The sequence below is a fragment of the Hydra viridissima genome, unplaced genomic scaffold (assembly GCF_058129835.1).
Source record: "Hydra viridissima isolate aposymbiotic clone 2 unplaced genomic scaffold, HvirCarnegie_v1 scaffold_8, whole genome shotgun sequence".
NCBI lineage: Eukaryota > Metazoa > Cnidaria > Hydrozoa > Anthoathecata > Hydridae > Hydra > Hydra viridissima.
The window spans coordinates 3,015,662-3,025,631 of record NW_028324307.1 but is presented as its reverse complement, the minus strand read 5'-3'; the positions used below and the strand labels follow the sequence as shown (position 1 = coordinate 3,025,631).

The 9,970-nt window shown below is 31.6% G+C and overlaps 3 protein-coding genes and 2 pseudogenes across 4 annotated transcripts in view; all 5 read left to right on the top strand.

The window, feature by feature from the left end:
• The window catches only part of LOC145186651 (mannosyl-oligosaccharide glucosidase-like), a 405,622-nt gene that overhangs the window by 117,150 nt on the left and 278,502 nt on the right, over positions 1 to 9,970 (top strand). The gene's annotated exons all lie outside the window — the stretch shown is intronic.
• The window catches only part of LOC149884515 (dynein axonemal assembly factor 4-like), a 381,661-nt gene that overhangs the window by 117,150 nt on the left and 254,541 nt on the right, over positions 1 to 9,970 (top strand). The gene's annotated exons all lie outside the window — the stretch shown is intronic.
• The window catches only part of LOC145186554 (uncharacterized), a 246,865-nt gene that overhangs the window by 117,150 nt on the left and 119,745 nt on the right, over positions 1 to 9,970 (top strand). The window lies entirely within an intron of this gene.
• LOC149884528 (zinc finger protein 862-like) lies at positions 4,075 to 8,239 on the top strand (annotated as a pseudogene).
• Positions 4,631 to 5,772, top strand: LOC149884529 (uncharacterized; annotated as a pseudogene).

Sequence of the window (9,970 nt, the reverse complement as noted above, 5' to 3'; positions counted from 1 at the left end):
AATTTTCTCGACTTATAAGCAAGCATATGCGGTATTAACTATTATTTTAGCAGATTATTTTCCATTACTCTACATGAGAAAATAAGTTTTAAGATTTTTAAGTTAAGTTTTACTTTTACAAAATTAAGTTTTGCATTTACAAAATTATTCAACCGAATTCAAAAGTGAATATTTATTATTTAAAACAGTTAGCTCAGCCTCTGCATGCGCAGAGAATTTTTATAAAATCCACAAAATGAAACCCACAAAACAAAATCAACAAAATAAAATCAACAAAGCAAAATCAGCAAAATGACTAATGTTGTGTAAAACTAAGAGAATTGGCTCATAATTGATTAAAACCAAAAAAGGTTTAAAAATATCGTGAATTTTATGGTATCTAAAATTTAATCATAGCAATCGGCTTACACAGGCAAGTTTCTTGCTTAAAGGTCATTAGCATTTATCTTCATTTATAAACAATGCTGGTTCAGAATCACTAAGCCAACCCTAAAGCTAAAACTTGGCAAAAACTATGGCTAAACTCTGAATACCATAAATTTAGCCACAAAGTCTAACCATGAAGCCATCGTAAATAATTTCGTTATTAAAAATCTTCGATCAACGTTTTGATGATTGGCATAAGCCAATCATCGAAACGCTAATTCATAATTTTGTAACAAAAGTCTTAAAAAACAAAACTAGTTATGAACTTTTAACAGAGTTAAACCTCGATATCATGTGCATGCACGCCATAAAAGAATTCAACCCTAATGCATTATACTATCAATACTAAGATGCCAATCTGGGAGCTTTTTCACTAAACTTTCGTAACTTTTGCGCAGCTCAACTAAGATTACGGAAATCGTAAGTTCTTGTAACTATTTGGTATTCACTAATGTTTCGCAGCATTTCCGTTAAGTTAGGGTTTCGCATAAGTTGCGCTGATCTTATGCAAAAACTTGCGCAAAAAAAACAACCGAGTTGATTTTTTTTTTAATAAACCAAGTTTCCGTAGTTACAAACCTTTATCAAACCATATTTTTCTGAAGATGAATTCATATAACTACTGTAACAAAAAAAAACAAAATTATTAGGTAAAGAACCGTAAACTGGTAAAATAACAAGCCGTTATCAAGTTATAAAATAACTGAATTTATGAGTTATTATTAATATAAAATAAATTTGTTCCTAATTAGATAAAACAAGTTATCTACACTCTTTTTTGCTTAAAAAATTAGCACATTATTTAAGGCATTTCACTACCAAAACAATATATGCAATAGCATTAAGCAATTTTGCAAATCTTACATTCAATTTGATATAAAAAAGAAGAAAATAGGGGTTCAGATTTAGGGCTTTCGAGAGCGTCAAAGGCGCCCGGGTCAAAATTGGAGAATGGTGCCCCTTTTCAAGCCAAGATATTTCAAAATATTGTTATTTTCAAAACTCAAATAAATATGAAATCTGACTGTAGCTGAAAGGGAAGTAGATTACATCGACTAGATTTATTTATGCTTTCTTTATAAATATTATTTTCGGAATCAAAGATAATTATTAAAAAGGTTTTTCCTAAATTAAGAAGGAAAAAATTTATCCACTTGTATTTGATTTATTTCATCATTACATCAGCAGCCAAAGGTAAGCAAGAATTTCTCATTCAGTTTGTTCAATTTGGAAGCCATACAAGTAGTATTAAGCTAAGATAACTTATCTATGTAGAGTTCTGAGTCATTTTGAAGATTAAGTAGCCTAGGGGCAAGATGAACGGGGCAAGATGACTCGTTTGTCGATTTGCCAAAGTACATGTTTTACCATAAACCTGTACTGTAATAACTTTTGTGTAGCTTAGACATTATTAGATTGCTTTATTATGCACTAAAATATTTTGTTTGACATTTACTTTATTTTGTTGTGTTGGAATTTGCTAAAAACTGATTAGTAGACTTTTTTTGCATAGCTCAATATAAATATATAGTTTAATTGATTAAAAAATTACATAACCGTTTGTATTACATATCTTATTAACTAGAATATATGATATCGTGTTATTTGAGAAGGTAATGGTATGATGGAATTTACTTTTTTCAAAGTCGCCATCTTGCCCCGCATACGGGGCAAGATGATAATTTGAGGTAACTTTGGTTAATGATTTTTTTCCAGGCTATTTTTAATTTTTATATGGGTTTTTTTTATACATATGTGGCGCATAATAATTTTTTTTGCACTTTTTGATAAAGTTTTACTTATTGAAAAAGTTATTGAATAAGATACAAGTGCTTTTCAAAACGTTCGTTATCTTGCCCCATGTTCCCCTATCAATTTCTGAAACAACACATTGTATTTCTGCGTTACTATCAATTCTCTGGATAAAGCTGTAGAATAGTAATGATTCACTAATCAAAACTGACATTTAAATCAACATTTGTTTTCTTGAATGGAAAGATCATTATCCAATCAATATTTAAAAAGTTCTATTCGAATTCTTTCTTTTGGTTGTCATGAAAATGGGCTGTGTTTGATGCCTCATCGTGAAAGCGCTTCGGTTTACGCTTCCTTTTAGTAGCGAGTTCAGTTTCGAATCCTAGGGGTCTTGCTACAGCTACAGCCTCTTGAAAAATCTGCGACCAAGTGCCCCTAATCCGTTTAAGACGCTTACATTCTAATTAGACATCAAGGAAGTTATAATGAGAGAATAAAAAACGGGGCACAAGTAAAAGATTTTTGATTTCACCTTCTCAGGTTTAGCAGACGAAAAATGAGGTCAGCATACTTTTTCGCTCATAGATTCTAATGCCACCTATAAATCTTATTGAATGTTATTTTGTGATATTTTTACAATTCGTGCATTTTTATTCCGAATACTAAAGTTTAAACCTCAAATACAAAAACTAAGCAGGTTTCACATTGTTAGTCATTAATATGTTTTCTATTTAATGTAAAAAAAAAATTTATGATGAGTTATCCGGCGCCCCTTTAAGCTTGGGGCCCGGGTCAACTTGCCCCCTGTGGCCCCCCCTTTTCGAAGGCCCTAATCAGATTTGCTTAATCTGATTTAAAATTACATTATAAAGAATTTGTAACTTCAAACTTTGAAGAACTATGATGTGCTATTTAAAATATTTTAAAAACTTTAATTTTTGTAATAAATATGTTGCACTTTGTGAAATTGAAGTCTCTCCATAAATTAAATAATTTTTTTACATATAATTAACAACAAGGTTTTCTCTGGGATTTTTGCAACCTCAAGGTTTACTAGGTATTCCAGGTTGAAATAAAACCCTGTATAAAGCATCACCTTTAAACTCCATTCATAACAATCCATTAATAACAAGCATATTTAACAATAAAGAATCATAAGATTATAGCTAATCTTTTTTGCAATGACTAATAATTCTTTCCAATTACTGCTTGAGAACTCCCAGTTGATAAAAGCTTTAGCACCATCAGTACTTTTGCTTCTGAAGAAATTGGGTTGCTTCTCAATCTGATTAGTGACAAATGATTGTGTAAAGTGCTGACAATATCTCTTATATTACTTTTTGGTAAACAAAACTTTTGAAGGCATTCCACATCAGAGTAACCGCTTAAAGCAACATGCTGAGTCTTATGCCAAAGTTGATCTTGATCATGTGGAGCTAGAATAATTGGAATATCTATTTTGACTAAACTTTTAAAAAGCTGTTAATACAACGATATAAATTATGATCATAATACTTAATAAGGCATACACCTTTTTAAAAAACGTTTGTGAAGAAGAAAATAAATTTAACAGCATTAATATTATATCTTTATAAGGTGTTACATTGTTGTACAGGGACTGTGCAGTTATATTTTTGTACAGAGACTTGCATAATACAAATCACCACATAATATAACATCTTATGAAGATGTTATTCTAATATATATATATATATATATATATATATATATATATATATATATATATATATATATATATATATATATATATATATATATATATATATATATATAATAGTATAACATCTGTTATATAATGTTACATATATTATGTTACATTCTAAAGATGTTTTATTATGTGATATTAACAATATGAAAATATATCATGGAATTTATAATGGCGTGTTAACACAATTAAAAAAAGATAGAATGTGGCTGATAAAAATTCACTGCGTAAACCATCGCACGTAGGAGTATTTGATGATTTTAGCTGGCCAAAATTGGAATTATTAAAAGTGGCCGTACCCACTTAATTACCTACCCTTATTATCTCTCGATAATGGTCGCTTAATGAGCAGTTAATGGTTTGGTTATAAAAGTAGTCATTGGAACTACACAGTCTAGTTAAATATCCGATCTATATCTGCGTGGTTCATTTTATTTACGAGCGATTTTAGTGGTGTTTATTGAAGCTGTGTACAAGTGTTTACAACAGAAGTTTTACAGTGTTATATCATGGATAAATCTATGACAGGTATGTACATTATTTACTCTTACTACCGTTTTGAAATATTAATTACCACAAAAGTTATGTACCATGAAACGTAGCATTTTTTTAACGAATTTTAAAGTAAATTTTGACTTTAAAAGTGAAAAAGTTGTAGTGCGTAAAAAAGTTGTAGTTTTTTTCGTTTTTCTATGAGTTTATACCACTAGCTATTCAAAAATCTTAATTTCAACTGCCTGTTGATGCCATCTAAATTTTAATCATGTTCTAAGCACATCAAGGTCCAAGATGAATTTTTCAACTTAATTTTTTTTTCTAGATGGGTCATCAGGAATGCAAACAATCTCTCGTTTGGATTTCTACAACAGTATTCAGCAGCAGGAGGCTACAAATTTCAATGAAAAAATGGACTTAGCTGATCAAAATTTGTTATCAAGAAATCAATATACCGAAGAACTAAAAACAGTATACAAGCGTCAAATGTCGAGGTTGAAAGCTATTTTTAGAAAAATGTGGTCGTCTTCATCCAGAACTCATGAAATATTTATTAAGAAGCATAGTCCTTGGCTGCAAGGGAGTTTCCAAACACCGGGTACCCCATCCACTCCATCATCAGGAGGACGACCAAGAAAAAGTTTTGTCGATTCTAGTGAACGTTCAAAGAGGAGAAAAACAGAATAGCTCAGGAAAGATGTGGAACCAGAAGCTATTGTTTTTGCAGCTAAAACTTGTTTGACAACAAGTGGCAAAAGAAGTGCTGCAACCGTCCTCAAAGATCTTAAAACATCTCCTAAACGAGCGGGAAAGTATAAAAAAGCCTATCGCAGCAGTCTTGAACCTACAAAAAAATCATTGACACCGTTAGAGGCTCTTTTAATATTTACTGACGCAGGCCTAACAAAATCTCAATATGAAATCGTACGTACAAGTGACAAGAAGCAATGGCCCTGCTACAGTATTTTGGTCGAAGAAAAAAAAACATGCTATCCTGATCCTGATTCGTTCACAGTCACAGAAAGTTTAGCTGAAGTAGACTTACAAAGTCTGTTAAACCATACTGCCGAAAGATTGGTGATGTATTTAGAAGAAGTTATCAAGACTCTAACGGAAAGTGGGCGTAAACATATGAAATTATCTACGAAATGGGGTTGTGATGGCTCCCCGCAGACACAGTTTAATCAAAAGTTTGAGGATGACTCTAATTCTGATGCCAGTATATTTCAATGCTCAATGGTTCCATTACAGCTAACTTGTGGAGTAAATAAAAAGGTTATCTGGCAAAACCCTACACCATCGTCTCCAAGGTTTTGCAGGCCAATTCGAATTAGGTTCATAAAAGAAACTGCTGATGTAATAGCTGAAGAAATTGCTTACATGGAAAACAAAATTGCAGGCTTGAAACCAACTCAACTTAAAGACATAGCAGTAGAACATGTGATGATGTTAACTATCGACCATGCGATGTTATATTTGTGGAGCAACATCAAGACAATTTAATGATTTGGACAGAACATGTGTTGACAATCAAAGCAGCTACAATATTGGACTATCCATTCTGCATGCTAAAATACGGTGTTTTGAAAGTCTCCTTCACCTATCATATAAATTGCCTGTAAAAAATGGCAGAAAAGGCTGAATGCAGATGAGAAGTGACTCTTCTCAGATAGGAAAAAGAAAATCCAAGATGAATTCAAGAGCAAAATGGGTATTCTTGTCGACATACCTAAGGTTGGATTTGGGAATACCAATAACGGCAACACAAGCAGGAGATTCTTCAACGACCCGGAAACATCTGCAGATCACTGGAGTAGACTTCCGTTTAATTTCCAGAATGAAAATTATCCTAGAAGTAATTTCCAGTGGCCACAAGATTGATGTAGAAAAGTTCAGACAGTATACTTTGGATACTGCAAAGCTTTATGTTGAACTATACCCCTGGTGTCCAATGACTCCAACTCTGCATAAAGTTTCAGTACATGGTCCTGATATAGTAGAGAATGCGCTTTTGCCAATTGGACAATTGTCGGAAGAGGCTGCCGAAGCCAGAAACAAACATTTCCGGGAGTACAGACTTAGCTATGCTAGAAAAATTTCTAGAAAAGATTGTAACCAAGATATCATCAATAGGTTATAGTTAACATCCGACCCTCTGTTGTCCAGTATTGGGAGAATGAAACACAAACTTACAAAGCCTTTTTCAAAAGAAGCTGTGGAATTGCTTCTTCCTCGAGAAGTCCAAGATTCCGACACTGAAAACAACGAGAATGAAGAATATTCTGACAATGACGAAGTGGAATCTAATTAAATATCAAAATATAGTATGTTATTTACCATAATAAAGTTTGAAAAACAATATATCTTTTATTTCCTCAAATCCTATTGAATAGAATAAAATGTAATCCCTAAAGTACCCATCTTTCCCCTATATTGAACGCCACTGGCTTGGATTTGTACAAAAAACATTTAATTTACAATTTCTTGTCATATGGTAAAGTTTTCAGCTGTTAAAAAGAGAGAAATAATTTTGGCCAGCTAAAATCGTCAAATACTCCTACGTGCATCGTTTAGAATTAGCAATAAAAGATGCTGTGAAAGGTATTTCCCAGTGTAAAGAGTGTGAACGCTTTTACATTTCCATATTTGATTTATTTCGCAATTCTGGAAAACTAAAATGCGCAGTTAAAAAAGCTACTGAGGCTTTGAACATTACATACTATACCTTACCTAAAATTTTTGGAACGCGCTTTATAAGTCACAGGAGACGCGGCTTTACAAAACTTTTACATAATTGGCCTTCGCTTATTGTGGGTTTCGACAATGCTCTTGCTGATCGCGATACTAAAGCAGGTAAGCGTGCTAAATTTTCTGGATTTTTCAAACGGTTGCATGACTACAGACTATTATGTATGGTTTGTAGTTATTTGGACATCTTAGAAAAGTTATCACCATTATCATTGGTTTTTGAAAAAAAAATGTTAATGGTGAATGAGTTAAAACCAGCGGTGGATAAAACAAAGGCAAGCTTAGGGGAATTAAGCAATGAAGATATTGATAATATTATTGATTCATATTTGCTCAAGTTTATAATCAATAAAAAAATTGGTTCAACCTTGTTTCTTCGTATTTCAAAGAAGGTAACGAATTGAAAAAATAAAACCCAGAGTTTGTTGAGATTGAACTCAACAATATGGCTAATCTTAACTTTGAATGTATTCATTCTGCCATTAAAGTAAGAAAATTTGCAATTGAAATCATTCTGCTATTGATAAACGATAGATTAAGTTCGCTGTTAAATCCCATATTCAAATTAATGGATTGGTTAGATCCGCAAGTATGGACAGCAGACAGCATGTATGGTGATGCTAGCATATCTTTATTACTAAACGAATTTTTTTACCCTCTAGAATAATTAGGAATGGATTTTAAAATGGTTTTTTCGGAATGGAGAGCTGTAAAACTAATAACAAATGCGCAGTACACCTTTGCACTCACCCCATTGCAAATATGGCAGAATATTTTTCTTAATCATAAAGTTAAGTTTCCAAACTTGAGTCTTCTAGTTGAACTTCTGATGTGTATTGCTGGTTCTAATTCAGCTGTCGAACGCGTTTTCAGTATTTTGACTCTGATTTTGACTGATAGGCGTTTAAATATGAACCACTCAACAATGAAAGACTCTATAATCATAGCAGGGAATGACACGAATTTTACTCAACACAACGCGATGATATTTTAAGTCGCGCTGTGGATATTTTCTTAGATAAGCGAAGAGTTCTTTGCCTTGATTCAGCTAATGCTAGCATTGCCACTGATTATAGTAGCTATATCTGAATCGGACGGATAAACAGTTTATTATAAAATGTTTATCCGTCCGATTATTTTATATTTATGTACATTACTAAAGAGTTTTACATAATTTTATATTTATGTACATTACTAAAGAGTCCTGAAGGACGAAACAATATTGTCTACTGCTATGTATATATATATATATATATATATATATATATATATATATATATATATATATATATATATATATATATATATATATATATATATATATATATACATACATAACATATATAGCACTATATAAAACATATAGCATTATACATAACATATATAGCATTATATATCTTTGATTGTCATATTCTTGTTATACGATTAAATAAATAAGTTGAATTTAATAAAAAGGTAGCGTAAAACTTTTTAATAATATAGATCAATATATGTTATGAAAAAGTTTATACGCTGTCATTTTATTAAATCTTTTAAATATCTGTGTGTGTGTGGCTCCAACAATAAGTCAACGTATTAAAATAAAGCAAATTTATATTAGCGAATCTTTTTAAAGAATTCGCCAATATAAAATCATTTAATTAGAAAAGATTAAAGTTATTTTTTTTGCGTATATTTTTAAAACTTTTTGTTATGCGGACAAACATGGAAACATACTGGAATGTTCTCAAACATCTATGAAGCCGTGGGTAAGTTGTCGCAAATAAATATTGTATGCGTGGTCAAGATCAGAGTGCGATCGCACGCATTTCCCGACCAAGCCTGAGTGAATACCATTTCAGTTTTAGTGCGGTCGGTTGATGTTTTTTGACGTAACAATATTTCACTGCCGGACACCAACAAATCATTTTGCACGACTAAAGGCTATATATTCCTGTATGTAAAACAATCGAAACACAAACCGTTAAGCTATTAAGATTTGTTTAATTGGTCTTAAAGATAAGAAAGATTTGTGTCTTGTTGACGCCATTGTATTACGTTACGGTCGTAATAATACCGAATTCGGACGAATAAATACAAACATGGCAGGTTGTTAACTATTGGACTTTGCAATGACATTGCAAATGGTGGACGCTTTTTATTAAGGACTATAAATAATTTTTTAAAGAGTGAAAAAAGAAAAAAGAAAAATCAATAAATCAGGAGAAATTTTACTTTAGTTCGTTCTTTTTTTTTTTTTTTTTTTTTTTAGAAATATCTAATAATATCTATATAAAAAGAACGAACTATTTAAAAAATATAAAATAAACTACAAAAAGTAGCGAAAATAAAAATAAACAAAAAAAAGTTTAAAAATTAATGAAAAAAGAAAGGAAACATTCCAAAATTTGAGAAAACTCGGAATAACAAGATTTTATATTGTTTTTACTTTTTCATATTTTGTTAGTCAATCCATGAGCCTTTCAAAAGAAACAAATTTGAATTGTTCCACAGTTTGAAAATTCCAGGTTCCAAACATAAAACTAAAATCACTGATCTTAAACATGACTCCAATTACTTTTGTAAAATTTATGTAGCAAGTCAAAATCGTGTTGGTGATAAGGAGGATTTCTTTTCACACCAAAACAACCATTTTCCGCCGTCAGTTTCTGAATTCGAAAGGAAGGGTAAAGCCACCAGCAAACTAGATGTCCTCATTTGTTTGGTACAGTATGGTAGCAAGAAACACCCAGACTTCAACTCTGACCTTAAGGTTTCAGCTCTGATTATTGATGGTGCAGCACTCGTACACATACTTCACCCGAGATCGTCAAAGACGTT